Source organism: Physeter macrocephalus, chromosome 4, assembly GCF_002837175.3.
Source record: "Physeter macrocephalus isolate SW-GA chromosome 4, ASM283717v5, whole genome shotgun sequence".
Lineage (NCBI taxonomy): Eukaryota > Metazoa > Chordata > Mammalia > Artiodactyla > Physeteridae > Physeter > Physeter macrocephalus.
In genome coordinates this window covers 26,518,458-26,538,152 of record NC_041217.1, presented here as the reverse complement: position 1 = coordinate 26,538,152, position 19,695 = coordinate 26,518,458, and the positions used below count along the sequence as shown (strand labels likewise).

At 40.8% G+C, this 19,695-nt stretch overlaps 1 protein-coding gene across 1 annotated transcript in view; it reads right to left on the bottom strand.

The window, feature by feature from the left end:
- LAMC1 (laminin subunit gamma 1) overlaps nt 1-19,695 on the bottom strand; it is a 123,797-nt gene that overhangs the window by 49,968 nt on the left and 54,134 nt on the right. The gene's annotated exons all lie outside the window — the stretch shown is intronic.

Sequence of the window (19,695 nt, the reverse complement as noted above, 5' to 3'; positions counted from 1 at the left end):
AGAGGATACAAACCAACCTGTGCACACTACGCGAAGAGGGTTCCAGAACACACAACACATTGGCTGTGTCCAATAGGCTATTCTAAGCCTGGAAACAGTGCGTGTTTTCCCACAGAAATAAGTTATAGCTGCACTCACAAGTTGGCTCATAAAAGCCCATTTATGATGTGTGCTGTTAAAATTTTGGTTGCCATGAAAAAATGATAGCATGTATTATGTACTTATATTGCTAAACAAAAATAAAATTTAGTGAAAATGAGCATTTATCCTTAATGCTGGTGCTTCCACAAAAGCTTAATTAAAAAGATAGAAAAGAAAATATTTGCTGGCTTTCTAAATGGGTCTTCTGGGCACTTTCAAGATTTTTAAAAACTCGTTCTTTATTAATTTTAATGTTACTTCTTGATGCAGGAAGAGTATCATCAGCACTATTCTTCTACTTACTTACCAGGTTAAGAAAGGGAAATCTGAGAAAGAGTGAAGGATAATGATTGAGATATGGGGCAGGGACTACAGCAGGAAAGAAGAAAAAAAATTCCTCTAGTAGCTGACAAAGCGATGACAAAAAAAGAGAAAGAGGGAGAAGAGAAAGGCGATTTAAAGAAGCTGTGTTCGTTCAAAAGAGAATATACGAGACATGAGTGCCGAGCAAGGAAGCACAGCAAGCGAATGGGCTGTCATCCCTCTGGAGGAAGAGTCACTGCGCCAGGCAGCTCCCGGCAGCAGGTAGAACACAGCCTGATGGCTGGGACAGCTTGGTTGCCAGCCAGCAGGATTTCAGGTGGGTAAAAAAGATAATGTGCAGCTGTTTTTAAACACCATTCATTCACAAATTGGTCTTTCTATCTCTGACAATATCTATATTTTGCTGCTTCTATGTTAAAATGAAGATCACGGTTTGTCAACAAGTATTTACTGGGCACAACTACATGCTCAGCCCCATGTTATATACTTTGGGGGACAGGATGCATTAGACGTAAGTGGTCCTTGAACTCGAGAAGCTTACAGTCTCTTCTGTCCAAGTGAATCAACTTCACGGGAAGAACCACCCTACAAAGCCCACAGAAGAGGAATTCCTGCACTCTCAGCAGTGTTGAGGAGAGACTTCTGCCATTCTCTCACTTCCTCACACCCATTCATCCCCAGGGGAGAAGGAGTGTTGCTCACGTGCGGCCCAGAATCTCCTCAGCTCTCTCCTAGTTGCCAGCCGAGTCCCTCTCGCCCCTCTCCCTCACTCCTCAGTGCAAGACGGCACCTCTGCCACTGTGCGGGGGAGGCCTGCTGCTGTCCCGCTGCTCCATTCAGGACTAAGTGGATGAGTTCAACTGGGGTGGGGCAAAAGGCCCATGTAAGCTATATGTCCAGGCTCTGTCCTTCAAGCCAGTTTTATCTGTAATAAAACTGATATGATGAGCCATATCTGACTCCATTTCCCAACTGGTTCAGATCTTAAAAGAGGGGTTTGATTAACTGTCCCCCATATAATAAAACATTCACATGCATAAGACCTTGAACATAAAGGTGTATGGTATGATGGAAAAAGCACAGGACTGGGCATTATGAGACCAGAGTACAGATCCTGGCTCCTTCAATTACTAGCTGTGTGATTCCTGTTCCGTCATTTTCTCCTCTGTAAAAATGAGGGTGATACAGACATAGAGAACAGACTTGTGGTTGCCAAGGAGGAGGGGTGGGTAGGGGAGGGAAGGATTGGGAGTTTGGGATTAGTAGATGCAAACTATTATATATAGGATGGATAAACAACAAGGTCCTACTGTATATCACAGGGAACTATATTCAGTATCCTGTGATAAACCATAATGGAAAAGGAGATGACAAGGAATATATATGTATAAACTAAGTCACTTTGCTGTACAGCAGAAATTAACACAACATTGTAAATCAACTATACTTCAATAAAATTAAAAAAAAAAAAAAAAAAAGAGGGTGATAATCCCTGAGCCTCCTACCTCAAAGAGCTGTTGGAAGGTCAAACTAAGATCTTGCATACACCTGATTCAGTATAAAACACTATACAAATATAAGGCATTATTATAATACGGTACAGAAGAGAATTCGTGAACTAGGATCCTGGAGATGTTCACACACAAGAACCTGATTGTACAAGGGCCTACCTGGTATAGTTGCCAAAGAATATTTTACAAATCCGGATCTTCTACCTAGGAGGCAGTATAACACTTCGTCTGGACACAGGTCATGCAAATACAGTTTACAACCTTCTTGTTCAAAGAATGCAAATTTAACCTGTATCTCTTTACTGTGTCAAAAATGTAAAGACGTCACCTTTGAATGAAGGCGAGGTTATACTACAGTATCGATGGCATCCCAGAGACTGTCTAAAACATTCTGGAACGGTAAAACAATTTAGTTTTACTCATGAGTATGTGGCTTGGGATGTTCAAAGGCTTACTCACTAATCTGTGGATTACAGATTACCCTTGCTTTTCTATTTTCTCTGTCTACATTTCTGCCATCTCATTGTTCTTTAGCAACCCAACCTACAGGAGAATGGATCAAAGGAGAGGAGGTAAAATGGATCAGGGTATCCTGTGTCCCAGACAAACATCTGCACCACAAAGCCACACACTGAAAGAAACAGGCATATGTGGTCACTCAGTGTCGGCACAAACACAGAGATGGGTGCCAGAACGTCAGAAAAGCAACTCAGCTAGCATTAAACTTTGAAGCACCCTAGCTTGCTGCTGCTGGCGCTGCCTCACCACGCCTCATTTTCAGAGTTGCTTTTTTCATTCTAACTTATAGCTACAGTTGAAAGAGGTAGAGGGCTCTGTGGCAATCTGTAAAGGAGGCTCACACATTCCACACAACAAGATGGCCATGTGCGTGACCTTCGACATTGCAGCCAGCCCAGTAGTGGATACAGATCACTGCAATTCCATGTGATGAGTGCTATGACAGGGGAAGGACATGAGGTTTTTCCAGCATGGAGGAAAGTCACCTAACCCACATCTATGAGGTCAAGAAATTTTCTAGAGGAGGTGACATCTAAATCCAAGACCTGAGGAACGCAGAGGAATTAGCTAGGCCAACAGAGATCAGTCATCCAGGCAGATGGAATAGGATGTATGAAAGCCCAGAGAACACAGAGGAGTGGCCACTGGAGGAATCAGAGGTGTGCAGTACATCTAGAACTGGAGAGAGTGGCCGGAGATGAGTCAGCTAGCAAGCCCAGCACGCCAGGCCTGAGGCCATGCTAAAGAGCAACTTCAACTTCCTCAGGCTGATGGCAAGCCATTGAAGGATTTACGTCAGGAAATGTATGATCAGGTTTGATTTTTAGAAAGATCATTCTGGCCACTGTGTGGAGATTAGGTTAGAAGGGACAGGACTAAAGGTAGAGAGAATATTTAAGAAGATGTGGCGGTAATCCTGGCCGACAGTGGCTGAACTAGGAATAGGGATAGCTGGCAGAGAGAAATGAACGGATTTGGGTGACATGTAGTTAGCAGACTTCAATAATAATTTTTAACTGATGGAGGGGAGCAGGAATCATTTCGGAAAGCCTTCTCTACTTTTACCCTGTTGACATGCTGTTTCATTGCCAAAGCTTCCTTTACGCATTCCACGGGGTGGAAGGATTGAGAATAACATTCAGTTTTCTAGCTTAAAAACAGCCCAATGGAGAGACGTACCATCCACCGAAATAGAGAACAAAGGAGGTTAAGCAAAAGTAGAGGCAGAAGTGGAGGGCAGGAGGGGGAGATGAGGTCTATTTTGGATACACAAGATTTAAGGTGTCTGTGGTCATCTAGATAAGAAAAAATGTCTAGTAGGGAGTTGGAGGTGAACAGTCTGAAGGCCCAAGAGAGACGTCCAAGTTAGAGATACAGATTTGGGATTCATTAGCCTGTGGATGGATAATGAAGGTGTGGTGTGGTTGAGACCAATGAGGTAAGAGTGGTGAGTGGGGAGAGGGCTGACTTTTAGGATCATGCTGAGGAATATCAACATTTAAAGCACAGCCAGAAGATGAGGCAACAGAGGAGACTATGAAGACCAGAGGGAGGAGGGCAAGTAAAAGACAACAAGTATCACAGAAGCCGAGAGGGTGAAGAAGGAAAGAATCAATCAAGAGGGTGAAGAAGGAAAGAATCAATGGTGTTGAAATCTGCTAAGCGAATAAAGTAAGATAATGACTAAGAAGCGTCCAGTGGCTTCAAGCCACAAAGAGGTCACTGAGGTGCTTAGTGAGAGCAGTCCCACCGGCAGGGGTCTTGCTGGGTTGGAACTGAAAACGTACGGCAGACAGGACGTGGGAAGGTAGACACAGTGAGTGCAGCCAACCTGGCTACAGGTTGTAGCCAACCAGATTTAGCCAATCTGGCTAAAGGGTAGGAGAAAGAGAAGATGACGGTAACTGGAGGGGATACAGGGCCAGGGGAAGATTTTTCCCTCTTTTTGTGATAGAAGTTACAAGGCTGTATTACATGCCGTTGTGCTCCAGTCAGCAGAAAGAGAAAGAATGACTGTGGAAACAAGGCAGGGAAACAAGAATGTGATTCAGCACTGGTGAAAGGACTGGCTCCATAAAGGAGAAAACCTGCATCCTTGCTTTCTCCCTGGGTGCAAATGTAAGTGATTTAGTAGGTTTTAAAGGATGGAAGCTGAAAGAGTTCTAACTGATGACTATTTTTTTCTGTGCAGTGAAAATCAAGGGTACCTGCTAAGGGGTTGAGGGCAAAGCCCGTGGGGAATATCTGAAGAGAGTGTAGAGCCACGACAGAGACTAGCAGAAAGCTGACTAGAGAGAAAGGCTTGCTGGGCAGGGACAACACTGCCGGGATGAGGGTACGGACACCTTCGTGGAGGTGTGATTTTCTACAGCGGCACTTAGCACCTCCTGCACGGGTGCAATGGAAGGACAATATGGTAGCGGGACTGATGTTACTCCAAGGAACTTAGAATCTAACCTGAGTAAATAAGGAAGCAAATACAGAAAACAGAGTGTAAGAGCCATGGCTTGAACATCCTGTGTTATCTGGAACTACCTGTAATCATGGATAATCAAGAACTGAAAACTTAAGGAGCTAGTTTTTATTCCATTAAACAGCTATAGCTGAGACCTTCCTTCCATGTGCTTGTTCACACACTCTCTCTCTCTGAATACACTTCTCTACTCTTTATCTGTCCATCCTACTCATTTCACAGTTGACAGAGTAAGAAGATCTAGTTAAGTGACAAATGAACAGAAAAGAGGACTAGGTCTCCGTTTTTCCAATGACAGCGACGACACTATCTTCATACTGTGGGGGCATGCAAAAGTAGACGAAGGACTTTAAAGGAAAGGAGCCAAGCCAAACAATTAAGAAAACCAGTAAGTACACGTCTGGACAGTATTCCAGCAACTCTACAGCTAGAATGTCTTTCCCCTTCACCTCACGTTCACGCACATGAAGACTAACCATGGGACTTTCCTGGTGGCGTAGTGGTTAAGAATCCGCCTGCCAATGCAGGGGACACGGGTTCGATCCCTGGTCCAGGAAGATCTCACATGCTGCGGAGCAACTAAGCCCGTGCGCCATAATTACTGAGCCTGCGTTCTAGAGCCTGCAGGCCACAACTACTGAAGCCCGTGCACTCTAGGGCCGGTGTGCTGCAACTACTGAAGCCCGCACGACTAGAGCCAGTGCTCCGCAACAAGAAAAGCCACCCAGTGAGAAGCCCGCGGACCGCAAAGAAGAGTAGCCCCTGCTTGCCGCAACTAGAGAAAGCCCACGCGCAGCAACGTCGACCCAACACAGCCAAAAGTAAATAAATTAAAAATTAAAAAAAATACTAACCATGGGTATACACACCCTCAAGAAAATATTTAGCTTCTGAATGTTCTGCTGCCTCCCCCACCTCCCCTTTCCACATTCCTTCCATAAACAAAAAGACTCAAGTGCAGATGTTTAGAACGAAGCACACAAAATTAACTAATACTTCCTGCTCTGAATCCTACAGTGAATCTGGCTGAGAGACTAAGAGAAGGAGAGGGGCCACCTGGACAATGAGAATCCAGCCTTTGTGCACACAGGGCCAAGCCAAGGAATTCTGCTTAAGCCTCCTACGTGGTGAAGTATGTCTAATCTCTCTGAGTAGGGGAGAAACCCTTCCTGTCTTAGAATTGGATTCAACTACTAACTGCTGGGGAACATAAATGCTTCTCTGTTATGTGCAGCTCAAAAGAATTCCATGAGGATGTTGTGAAACAGCCTCCTTTACAGTGAAGTAATGAGCGACAATGGCCATACAGAATTTCACAAACTTCCAAATGCCCTTCCATGGCCTGAATTAGAAGAGAACTAGCTCATTCTGAAATATCAAATTAGGAGTCACTGATTCATTATTGTTCTTACGTGCTCACTCCTCAGAATCAGAAAATGACTATTCTCTTTGCAGTCAGACTTGATCTGAGGAATACGAAACTTTAATGAGGTTGTAGCACAGAAAGTCAATTAGAGATGGTAGATGTTTAGGTTACTAAATGGGAGTCTCCAAACAGTTAACACAAACAGTAGTCACAGAAAGCAACTATTTGAAAATGTTTCCAATTTTGTTAGTATAACTGCTGGCTGAAATAGGAGTTCCCAGGACCAAGCGTACAGCTGCGTACCAGCTGTTATTGTTCCACCTCAGCAGACAGATTGTACAAATACGGTCTCACCAATCAAGATGACCCAGGGCCAGTTAATGCTGAATGTGGGATCCTCAAGTGGACACAGATGGGAGATCAGAAAGCGTGGAGAGGAACAGTCAAGCACAGACAGAATGTGTTGGGGTGACCTGGGTACACGGAGTTATTCCAACTGTTAGAAGACTCTTTTGCTAACTGCCTGTTGAAAGGCTAGTTTCTATGGCTCAAAACTTACCTTCAAAATAGATTGTTTTAAAAAACTTATTATCCCGTTCCTTTCCCTTAAATTTCGGTGCTCTTTTTTCAAGGCCTCTCTCTTGTCAATCAGCTAAGTGCCAACAGTGTAAGGGGACAGTCCCATAGGAGCTGCATCTAAATCAGTCAGCACAACTTATGAATGGGACAAGTAACCTTTATAGCTTTCTATGAAACAGTCATTTTTCATTGAATTTATTAAAACAAATGCAACAGCATTCACAATTTGAGAAAGCATCCCTTTCAAATGAATAAAGAAAATGGTTCAAATTTCCTGAGTACATGCAATAGGCACATCCCATCACAGATGAACCCGTCATGACAGAAAGACATGCCGAGATGAGTGGTGCTAGAATATGGACAGTTTCCATTCTAAGCTGCCACTGGGAAACAAAACAAAGGAGGCAGGTAAAACAGACAAAGTGAAGAAAATCATTTTAGAATTTTTTTAAAAGCTAATAAAATTCTGTACCAAAGGCTATGTATAAAAATGATGGTATGGCTATGACAATAAAGCTAAGGGGAAAACAAAAGTTTTAAAATTGACTGGTATGATTTCGGAGAAGATAAACCCATAATCTCTTAGGGAAAGTAGATGTGTCCATAAAGTACCAAATTTAAAGTTTAAGCCAAAGAAAACAGTTCTACTCTCTCCCTATCACCTGCCAAACCTCCACTTGGTGCACCTGCTGAATAAGACCATGGCACTAACCTAGTGTAGCAATCTTCAAAAAATAAAACACTCCTGCTTGTGTGGCCCAACTGTAATATCCCAAAATGCTACACACTCTTCAGCAAATTGAAGGGTCAAAATTGATTTGGCTTTACACACTAAATATCAATAAACATGAGATCAGCAGACAGTTGTTATGTGAACACGGAGGATTCTTAACTGAACACTAAAACATCGAACACTTTTGGAGGGTAATTTCAAATGGGTGCAAATTACTGTTAGAGCTTACAGATGTTTTCCATTATCAAAACATTAGACATATATATCCTAATTTGTATATCTTGCCATTTTATTTGAAACTGTCACCAGGAGAGACAAGATTCCCAAGTGAAATTCCAAGACAAGAACTGGGCCGTATGCCTTATTAACCCAAACCTCATGCTTGCAGACTCAATACCAGCCCTAATTCAGGCCAGTAGGTCACAAGCATGCCTGAAATCTTTGAGCCAAGCTGAAGGAATGCAGCCAGCATTTACTCCCACTCACCCAAGCTGAGGCGAAAAACTCCACTCTGCTGAGCGTCAGAGTTCTAACTACGGGGCACTGACTGATGTGTAAGACTTAATGGAGTCACATAAAGAAAGTAGTCAATTATAATACTAAGGAAATAAAATAAAGAAATCAACAGGCAATGAAATGTAAGCTCCATAAGTAAAACCCACACTTGAAAAATGTCTAATTGTTAAGACGTGAAAAGGAAAAAAGACAGCATAATTTTACGGGAAGCTGTTTCTTGTTCTGTGACATCCATACACTACTGAGATTTGACTATTTTTTTGGCTATCATCCGCAGCAGAAGAGTGAAGAATTGTAAAAGAATAGAGAGAAAATCTGATTGGAAAAAACAAGAGATTCTAATATACAGTCATGGTAGTACCATCATAGACTAAGATCAATTCTAATAAATCCTCCCCCCACACACAAAGTCCCAAGAAGTTAACCAATAGTGCACTTTCATTCATTCAATAACTATTTGCTAAGTAAATTTAAGTGACAGTCCACCATGACAAGCTACTTAAAATACCCAGTCCTTCATTTTGCTAGAATGCCTTTTACTCTCCAGTTTAAGTCTTAATAAACTCAGCCCGCTAGTCCCCTAGATCATAAACTATTTGAATCTGTCCTCAACAGAAGAAACAATTACAAAGACCATAAAGTATCTTCAATGCTCAAATGTCTTTCTCAGTTTTCACAATTGTGTAACTTCTTACCACAGCCACCCATTAGGTCAAGGTTAATAGCCATAACTGGTGTTGATAACTGCAAGTCCAAATGCTTCCACTCGTTCATCAAATATTTACTGAGCACCTATTATGTCACTGTCCCAAGCACTATTCTAGACACTAGGGCTACAGAAGAAAAGACAGATAAGGTTCCAACTTCATGGGGCTTACAGTGTGGCAGGGAGTGGGGGGTGGGTAAGGGATAGATAAAAAGCAAAAATAAAAACAAAAATCTCGTGTATCAGATGATAGATGACATGGTAAAGAACAAAGCGGGGACAGAAAGCACGGGAATGGAGTGCCACTTAATGTAATATGACAGATGGCCTCACCGATGTGGATAAGGTGACATTCGAGGAAAGCAATGAAGAAGTGAGACAGACATGGTGGGGGGAACATCTGGGGGAAGAGCATTCCAGGAAGGACACATGCAAATACCCTGAGGCAGGTATGCTGGCCAGTTCCAGGGAATGATGAAGAGGCCAGTGTGGCTGAATAAGAGTGAACAAGAAGGAAGGAGCAGGGGATTAGGTCAGGGAAGCTGAGGGGAGGGAGGGACTGCGGATCATGCCGGCCTTTAGGCCATTGTAAGACTTCGGCTCCTCCTCTGAATGAGATGAAAACCCACTGGAAGATTTTGTATGAGGGAGTAACACGATCTCACTAGTATTTTAAAAGGATCACTCTGGCTGCTTTATTGACAAAAGACTATGGAGGGGAGTACAGAGAGACAAGAAGGCTAGTCAGGGGTTTTTTTGCAATCTCCCAGGTAGGAGACAATGGTAGCTTGGTCCACGGTTGTGGCAGTGAGCAGTGATCAGATTCTGGCCATATTCTGAGGGTAGACCAGACCGTTACTGATGGACTGGACATGGTGTGTAAGCTGTGGCAACTACAAAGATCGAACTCTCGTTTATAATGAGATAGGGAAGTACATGGTAAGAACGAGTGTGGGGATGGAGAGCAAGGAAACTGGGAGTTCAGTTCTGGATGTTTTAAGATTGAGATGATCCAAGTGGAGATTTCAAGTCAGCCGTTAAGACATACAAGTCTGGATTTCAGGGAGAGGTCCAAGCAGGAGAGAGAAATCTGAAAGTCATGAGCAGACAGACAGTATTCAAAGTGATGAGACTAGATGAACACACCTAGAGAACGGATTGAGAGGTACAGAACTGGGTCCTGGGACATATCAACTTTTAGAGATGGGGAGATAGGGAGGATCCAACAAAGGAGACTCAAGAGGGACAGTCACTGAAGCAGAAAGAGAATCCACAGGGCAGAAATCCAGAAGCCAAGTTTTAAAAAAACACTTTTCAAGAAGAAGAGAATGATCAACTGAGTCAAATGCTCCTGAAAAGGTGAGAAAGATGAAAACTGAGTGTTGATCACTGGATATAACTGATTATTACAAGCTTGACAGCAGATGGTTTGGTAGAATGACAGGGATGAAAGCCAGAGAATATTGAGGGGGTGGGGAGGACAGAGACTGGAGACAGCTAATAAAGACATTTTTCCAAGTAATTTTGCTATAAAGAAATGAGGTGGTAGATAGAGGGGAGAAGAAGGGGTTCAAGGAGAAATTACTTTCTAAGACTGGAAGACAGCACGTGTTATGTTGATGGGAATGATCCAGTGCAGCAGCTGAATTTACACTGAACAATAAGGACCATCTCTGGTGTTGCAGATGGATTAGAGTGGGTAAAAGAGACCCACTTTGGTGCACTGTAAAGTTCTTTGAGCCTTTCCAAACATTTCCCTCAAGGAAGAAGAAATAATGGAATTAACAGGATCACTGTAAGTATCTAGACTAAAGAGAGTTATCTGGTGCAAGCTATCATATATAGCATGGATAAACAACAAGGTCCTACTCTATAGCACAGGGAACTATATTCAGTATCCTGTGATAAACCATAATGGAAAAGGATATGAAAAAGAATGTGTATATGTATATGTATATATATATATATATATATGACTGACTCACTCTGCTGTACAGCAGAAATTAACACAAGATTGTAAATCAACTATACTTCAATAAATTAAAAAAACAACAACACACATTTTAAAAAAAGAGTTATCTGGTACCCAAACAGTTCAAAACCCAAGGAGCTCTGGAAGGCCCTCCCCAGTAGAGCCAGCCCAGATCTAGGCTTTCCTGCTAGAAATAATCTGGCCCACAATAAGGTACCAGACTAGCTGTTAGAATCAACCAGAGAGCTTCTGAAAAAAATGCAAATTGCTGAGCCTCCTCCCCAGAAGTTCCATTTTGGTGGGTTCTGGGTGAGTTCCCCAAATCTGTATTTTTAAAAGCACTCTAGGTAATTTTCACGTACAATTACATTTGAAAAATACTGTCCTGCTGTAAACTCTTCCTTATTTAGGTAGGAAAGGCTCTGCCCTTGGTGCTGCACTGCAGAATGAACTCAGGCACTCATGAGTGGGGACTTCCACTTTCACATCATGTATTTTAAGGTGAAATTTATTCCAAGTGTTAACTGTGCAGGCATGAACAGTGAACCAGAATAACAGTGGTCTATCTTCTTTAAGACACAGACAGACGTTAAACTACACAGGGGCTGTTCACTCCATACGCAAGGAGGCTTGCGGTGACTGGACCAGCTGGACCCAAGCTCTGCAACATTTTTCTCCATGCCAGTTTCCTCTGTCATTCAACATGTATCCTCAAGGCCCTATTTCCCAGGCAAGTAGAAATAAACGTTTGCTTTTGAGAAAACCCACCTACTGCTGGGGGTTTCACAGTGCTATTCTTTTCATGCAGATATTGGTCAAGATTCCCTGTAATCCAAATTCCCCACCCCCTCTGGTTTCTATCCTTCCTTCCTCCTCCCAACAATTACTAATAGTTAATAAAATGACAGAACACTACCAACAGTTCTCAATGGCAAGAACAAATCTGGAAGCAAAGAGTTAACTTCTGCTTCAGTACACTCAAAAAGATAAGAAAACACTTTTTCTTCTTTGTCTAGAAGCCTAGACTTGTTTAATCCCAGTCTGTGTCGGGTAGTGTTGGCATTTTCAGGGAGAGTGTTACGTTCTGTTGGTTAAAGACCAATGTAGAAATATTTACTTTACAGAGAAGAAATTTCAGGTATTTTTTTTAATATATATGCTTAAGAGCAAAGTACCAGACATTCATATCGATATTAAAGAGATGGGGGGTGGGGAGTAGGGCAGGGGGAGACTGAGGTTGATTGAAGAATTATAAGAACACTTCAAAAATTCAGACTCGATATTCTGGTTTGTAAAATTCTCTCCCAACATTCACATCTGATCTACAGGGCATGCTTTCTTTTCATTTTGAAAATACTTTGAGGTCACTGATCCCATCTCCGTCCAGAATCAAGCCTCAGGGCACACCTTGAGTAGTTCAGAATCTAAGGTTGGCAAACTGTAGCCCACAAACTGAGTCTAGCCCATCACCTATTTATTGTAAATAAAGTTTGAATGGAACAAAACCATGCCCATACATTGCACTTTGTCTATGGCTGATTTCTGGCTACAAGGGCAGAGTCGAGCAATTGTGAGAGAGACTGCATGCCTAAAATATTTACTGTGTGGCCCTTTATGGAAAACATCCGCTGATCCTGATCTAAGAAATCAAAGAATATAAAAACAAAAAAATTATACTGAAACCTCGTCTACCTCTTTTCTGCAGGGCATACTATTTTAAAATTTGGCCCAAGGACATCTGAATTTTTCCTCTATGGTCACATAAAATATGGAAAGAGGAATTCTATTCAGAAATTTTACACGATTGATAACAATTCAAATCCATTTGATACCTAGATTTACTTATTTTCCTACTTTGTAGGAAAATTATTACTTCAAATGAACAAGCAAAAAGATTAGCAGTTGAGAGGAAATGGAGATTTAACTCATTTCACAAATCAAATCTACAATAAAAAGCTTTAGCTCTTTTACACAGCCCACAAACATGAACCAGTCAAGCAGAAAGACAAGGAAAAAACACCACTGGAAAAAGTAGCACCATGTTTCCAGTGGTGCCCCCTCTCAGACCCACCCCAAATGGAGACTTTAATAAGCAATAGCAGTGAACGGAGGAAAACTGATGAATCAACTCCACAGCAACCGCTAGGATGGCAGGAAAAACGATGTTGAAAACTGCAAATAGAGTGGAAAATGCAAGTAGATCCCATTTAGATCTCTGCGAGAACCTGCCTCCCTTGTCCTCTGGGTAGGAATTCAGTCCTGCACACAGGCCTCCTTGTACTTCTGCTCTTCTGGGCGGATGGACAATTTACATCATGAAAACACTCTGCCAGCTGGCACTCTCTCCACAAGCGACTGATTGTGAGCAGATGCCTTCATAAGATAAGGGTAAACGGATACACCCCCTTCTTCATCTTTCATTCATCCCCCCTCTTGGCACAGGAATGGAAATGCATGCTCTACACACTATCTTTTAGAGACCAAAGTTTGTGTTCTTCACATCCCTTCATCTCTCATGGGCCGTGCTTGGACTTGCCATTGCGTTTCTGACTATATTGTGCCCCCCACCAAATATCTAAGAAGTAGGCAATCTCCCTAGACTATCTGTAAAAAACCTTGCGCTCCCAGATACAAGCACCTGCTTATTTTTTCTAATAATTTAGATTAAACACTGAATACTCTCTAGCATAGCCTCAATTTAGAACATTTGATAATCTACCACAACAAAGAATCAAAACTTCCAGCCAGAAGTCAATCAAAATTGTTGGTATATTTTAGTGTTACAGATTAGTCATGCTTAAATACACTTTTTCTAGTTAAATCATCTTCCCTTTAATGTACATTATAATTTCAGAGGCTTCTTTGTTTTAAATTTCTCTCCAATTGGAAAGTAGTAGAGAGTTTTAATGACGCTTTTCAGGGAGGAGAAACGTTTTGTGATCACTCCCAAAATTGTTTTATAAATTAGGTATATGCCACATTCAGTGAAGGGAAGAGAAGATCATCTGACAAATTATTTACATAACATGCTCAGGTAGGCCAGTCAGATTCCCTGTACTTCAAAAACACGAGCCTTCCTTATCTGGCTTTCCTTCTACATTGAGAGCAAATATTTAGCAGTGATATCAGAAGAAATGTTCTTCTAACCCATCCTTCACCATATTTCAAACAGACAGTGCTGAGTTCTCATCCATGGGAGTATTTCACATGCACCACAATGGGACTTGTTCTACCTTTCTATTTACATTCTGGAGAACAGCCAAAGTCCTTTCTAGCTCTCTTTGATCTGGGGCCAGAGGCTTGGTATCTAACACCCACCTAGAAGAAATTCCCTCAGGAGCTCCATGACTAAAGAAGAGTCAGGAAGGAGCTGGAAAATATTCTATAAATCCACCCTACATCATATCGCTACCCATTTTATGAATCTGTGCAAGTTATCTAATCCAGTGCAAACTCTTTAGGCATGTTATAGAAAGGCATTCATAAATCTGAACAGTTGTGCTTCATTTTATACCTCCAAACTATATCCTAAAACTCTGCAATGTAAGACTCCAGTCTTGTCACCTCTTTTATATATATACCATTTCTTACTTCTAAGTCATTCTCTAGCCTTCACTCCTTCCAAACCCTACCTATCTTCCTAGGTTTAGTTCACGGGCCACTGTCTCCACGACACTTCCAACCTGTGTTATCTTACTTACTGGAACACACATCTCTTAGTATCCAAATCACATAATTCAGAACTTGAGTATTCACTCCTCTGTATAAGTTTCTTTCCCCTAAAAGAGTTTGACTTTTTTTTTTATTATAGTTGATTTCCAAAAATATATTAGTTTCAAAGTATAACTTATTCAAAAGCAAGTAATCTACCTATACTTTTTGGATATCCTCTACAATAGTATTTTTCAAGTTTTTCTGACCATGACGGACAGTAAAAAGGGCACTTTACATTGCAACTCTCAACACACACACACACAAACTGAATATCAAGTTTGATAAAACAATGAAATACCATCTATGCAATCTGATATTATATTCCATTCTCTATTTCATTTGTTAGAAAAACGCTAGTCACAGCTCACAAAATTCATTTTATGACATTAGGAAGTTGTAACCTACAATTTGGAAAACACTATTCTGTAATCCCTTGGGCACTGTCCTTGGCACAAAACAGGTGCTCAATAAATATTTGTTCACTATGGGTTGACTCATCTACTATACACAACAGGTCAGAACTCCACAATGAAATGACGTTTTCTAGTTACTGACATAAAATTTAAGATGATGCCTTTCAAGACCTTCCAATTACTTAAAAAACTGAACGATATTTTTAAAAGCCTTTGTATGTGGCAGCCTTTAACAAGATCAAAACAAAACAAAACGAAACAAAAACCTTCTCCTAAAGCTAAAAGGCCAAATCCCGTTCATCAACATGGCATCCCTAAGAGGACCAGAAGCCACCAGCCCCGCCTGAACTAATCCTTCCAAAGAAGTTCTTTTTAGCAGCTCTGGTTCCAGAAGAAGTCCTTCAACCATGAGCCTGTGATAAGCCTTCAGGGTAGCAGCAAGGATATCCTCTCTGTGGGGTAGATGGAGTGATGCCCAGCGCTGGGCGTTAGACTCTACTAAAGAGAAGACATTTTGATATTTACTGGGAAACTCAGTTCTCCATGTCTCATGTTCATGGCACTTTTCTCATTGGGTTATCAGTACCTGGAATTATCTCTTTTATTTTTTGCATGTCTTGTTTATATGTCACCACCCCCCACCCCCATACACACACATGAGAGTAAGCTTTTGAGGACAGGACTTTTGTCTTGTCCCCTGCTATCCCTTTACTTTGAGATATGTTTTTGTTCTTGCCTTTTAAAGAGAGAGAAATATCTGACTTATAAAATAAGCAGCAAGCTAATAGGAGAAAGTCAGTGACCTAGGTAAGTCTGGTTTGTTGTTTGGTTCATTCATTCACTGATTCATTCATTTTGCAAAGATATGCTAAAACTTAACTGTGTACCAAGCAGTTGGTTAGGCACTGAAGACACAAGGAGGAAAAAGGACTCAGTCCTTTTCCCTAAAGGACTTCCATATGATACACAAGGGAAGACAGAAATAATTAAAATGCAACGTGAGAGAAGTATTATACTAGGGAGTAAGGAGCAACCACATATGTTCTCATCCATAAAATAAAGAGTTTTGATAAGATGAATTTAACATTCAGATCCCAAAAGCTTGATTCTACAATCTATGTGTCAGCGACATTTCTAAGGATACTTCCCTCACCAGATCAATGCTTTCTTTTCTTATAGTAACATTCTAGAGAAATGTTAAAATGCCACAGGAACTGATTTTGCAAAGACAAATGACAAAAGCAGCTGGTTTCCAATTAACCTCAGTTCTTTAAAGACTTAAATAATTTTCTGAACCTATAAAATGCTTTTGCCAATACTGTATCTGTCAAGTCCTATAATCCCAGGTGAGCTTATATTGAATAATCTGCAAAGGATAACAGAAATTAAGGTTCTACTTTTAAGGTTAAAACTTTTCTAATGACTGAACAAAGGGTTCTCAAATAGTTGCTTCCATCTTTGGATGAGAAAAAAAATAACTCTTGGTTTCTAGCTCCATAAAATATGAAGCAGTTCAATCTCCAGGCTATAAGCAAATAATCAAACATCTCTGTCCACATATAGTTATGAGGGACAAATGACACATAATGTTTTAGAAAAATTTCTTCAGTACCAGGAAAGAATGGATTTTCTGCTCTTGCTTCTCTCACTTGAAAAAGTAAATGTCTGCATCCCTTTGAAAATTAGCCCAATCTACAAAACAGTGGAACTAAACTGAACTCCCACCAAGACTTGGCTCATGCATTCTTCCACAAGTTTGGAACAAAGACCCCATTGACTTACGCATGTAGGCGGATTAGAATTGCAATGCAGCCATGTAGCACATTACTGCTCAGTGATTCAACCGGGATAAGTCAAGGGAGCCTTCTCTAGATATTTCTCCCTGTTTTCCTTCTTTCCACAGCAATATAATTTCAAGCCTACCCTGTAACACAGATGTGCGATTTAGCATAAAGCAGGCCTGTCTGCACATTTTTAAATAGAAAACAGGCATTACATTTTTTAATTTGCCTGCTCATATTCAGTGCTATTTCCAACCCTTTTAGAGCTCTCCTTCTTAAAAGGCCAGATAAGTGGACACATGCTAAGGGTCAAACACTCCAAGTTCTTAAATATCCCGTGAGAACTTAAAAAGAAAAATATTATGAAAAATGAAAGGAATATGAGAATGGGAAACGGGCTACTGGTAGAAAACAAGAGCAAAAGGATAGCATGAGCAGAAACCAATTTTCACCAGTTTGCTATATCTTTAGAATTGATAAAGCAAGTTTATAAACTTCTTTTAGTGGTCCCCACTTTCTAATTTAATTTCCAAGCACACACTGACCGCCTAAAGTAATAGATTATATAGGGATGGATATGCTCTCTGCCCTCAAAGAGTTTACGATCTAATAGCACCACAAATCCAAGTGCAACCCAGAGAAGAATGTGCTAAGTTTTAGCAAAAGCATAAACAGGGCAGACCGATTCCAAATGGATGATTTCATAAACTTTTATAAAGCAGTTATGGACAAATTTAGATTTCTTCTTCTGAATAACTGATAAAATACAAGTGGGTGGTTTTGACACAATAGACCAACATAATATATATTCTCAACAGCATTTTCTTTCAGTGCTTCTCCTGATGTTTTAGTATATGAGTTTTAAGAATACTCACTTGAATAGAATGCCTGGCATTGTCACCCTTACTGTCAGAATAAAAAAGGGAGCATTGTAAGGAACCCACAGAGAATTTATATGAATACATGTACAGATAAGGACAGAGACTGATTTTAAATACCACATATGCCTGACTATAATAAAAGAATTTCCCCCCTAAATTATCCTTTCAGAAAAGGGAGAACTGCTTTGTATTTCAGTTCTTACAATCCCTCCCAATTATTTCATTTTAGACCACAAATTACTGTGAGGAAATCAAATTAGCTTGAAATGACCTCATATAATACAAGTTTTGGACACTTACATAAGACACATAATAGAAGGGTTTCTTGTTTTGTTTTGTTTTATAAGAGGCAAGAAATTAACTCAGATTTATGTAATTTTCCCTGAGAGGTATGGCTTTAAAAATTAAAAGTGCTGAATATTGTAAATAATAAAACATTTAAAGAATACTTTATTAGGCAGAAGAGTAAATGGTTATACTGTGAAGACTGCAAATAAAAACCAAAAGAAGTGGAAAAACACATGCTAGTATTATATTAATCAGTATGTATGGCTTAAGATAAAATTCCCAATGATAACCATCTTATACAAATGTCAAAGCGCTGTATCATAAACAATTTACTCATGGAAATGAATATAATACGATCTGTAAACCTGTGCCGACGGCTAAAAAGTGACTTTAACAATCACTGATGTCAAAGATGTATGCGAAGAACTGGAATAAAACGGTTCCATAAGATGTGAAAATGTGGAAAACAACACTAATTTATAAATATATTTAAAATATGTAAATTAACAAACATTTAAAATAGGTGATTATTTCACCTATATCCTTTAATTTTTTTTTTTTTTTTTTTTTCTGCGGTACGCGGGCCTCTCACCGCTGTGGCCTCTCCCGTTGCGGAGCACAGGCTCCGGACGCGCAGGCTCAGCGGCCGTGACTCACGGGCCCAGCCGCTCCGCGGCATGATGGGATCTTCCCGGACCGGGGCACGAACCCGCGTCCCCTGCATCGGCAGGCGGACTCCCAACCACGGCGCCACCAGGGAAGCCCTTAAATTTTTAATATATTGACGTTGGCAAAACCCTGTTTTTAAAATCTTCTAAAAGGGAAAATGAGAAACAGCTTAATATTTGAGGTTGTCTTTTATACATATTCATATGGTAAATTTCGTGTTGCGACTCAAAAGAGACAAGACAGTAGCTCAAAGGGGATTCTGTATGCGAACTGTCCAATATTTAACAGAGCAGTACCCATACCAAAGTCTCAGTCCCAGAAGAAACCAGCGCAAGTCAGGAAGTGTGTGGGTTGGCAGGCACACTACCAATCATCCTGGTATGATTCTTATTGTTTCCATATAACAGATACGAGTTATCCAGGTGGATGCCCTGCTTGAGACTCTTCCATCCCTTCCCATTTTATTCTTACTTTAAAAAGGAAAATCAACTTTAAAGGCAGATCAATCACCATCAACACTAATACATGAAAGAGCATAAGTATAGGTACATTAGTATGATACACCCTTGATGGTAACAGAATAGCATGAGGAAAAAAAAATCTTTTTTTCTCTTATTTGCCTTCCACTAATTCAAAAAATTATCACCTTTCTTTGCTTCCTCCAAAGTCCTCCCACCTGCACAAGTCACTGTGAAGGGCAAAAACGTTGGAAGAGTTAGTAGCACAGACAGCAGGAAAGTGAGCGCTCAACTAACTGCATGAGCTGTGCTAAGGCCAGAGCCCTTGATCCACTGTATCACTAACAGGCTAAATGATGATATCGTCCACATCAAGGCTCAAGCTGGGGGAACCTCACCAGGAAACCACCCTGACTCTAAAGAACACTGTCCAAAGTCACGGTTCTCACTTCAATTCCCAGCACTAGGATATGGTTGGCACGGATCCTAATAAAACCCCACTTAAAAACCATCTTTAACGATCCAGGCACATGCCTAAAACGCCACAGACATTTTCATCATCAATACTAATACAGGCATGCCTTGTTTTAGTGTGGTTCACTTCATCACTCTTTGCAAATGTTGCATTTTTTACAAGTTGAAGGTCTGTGA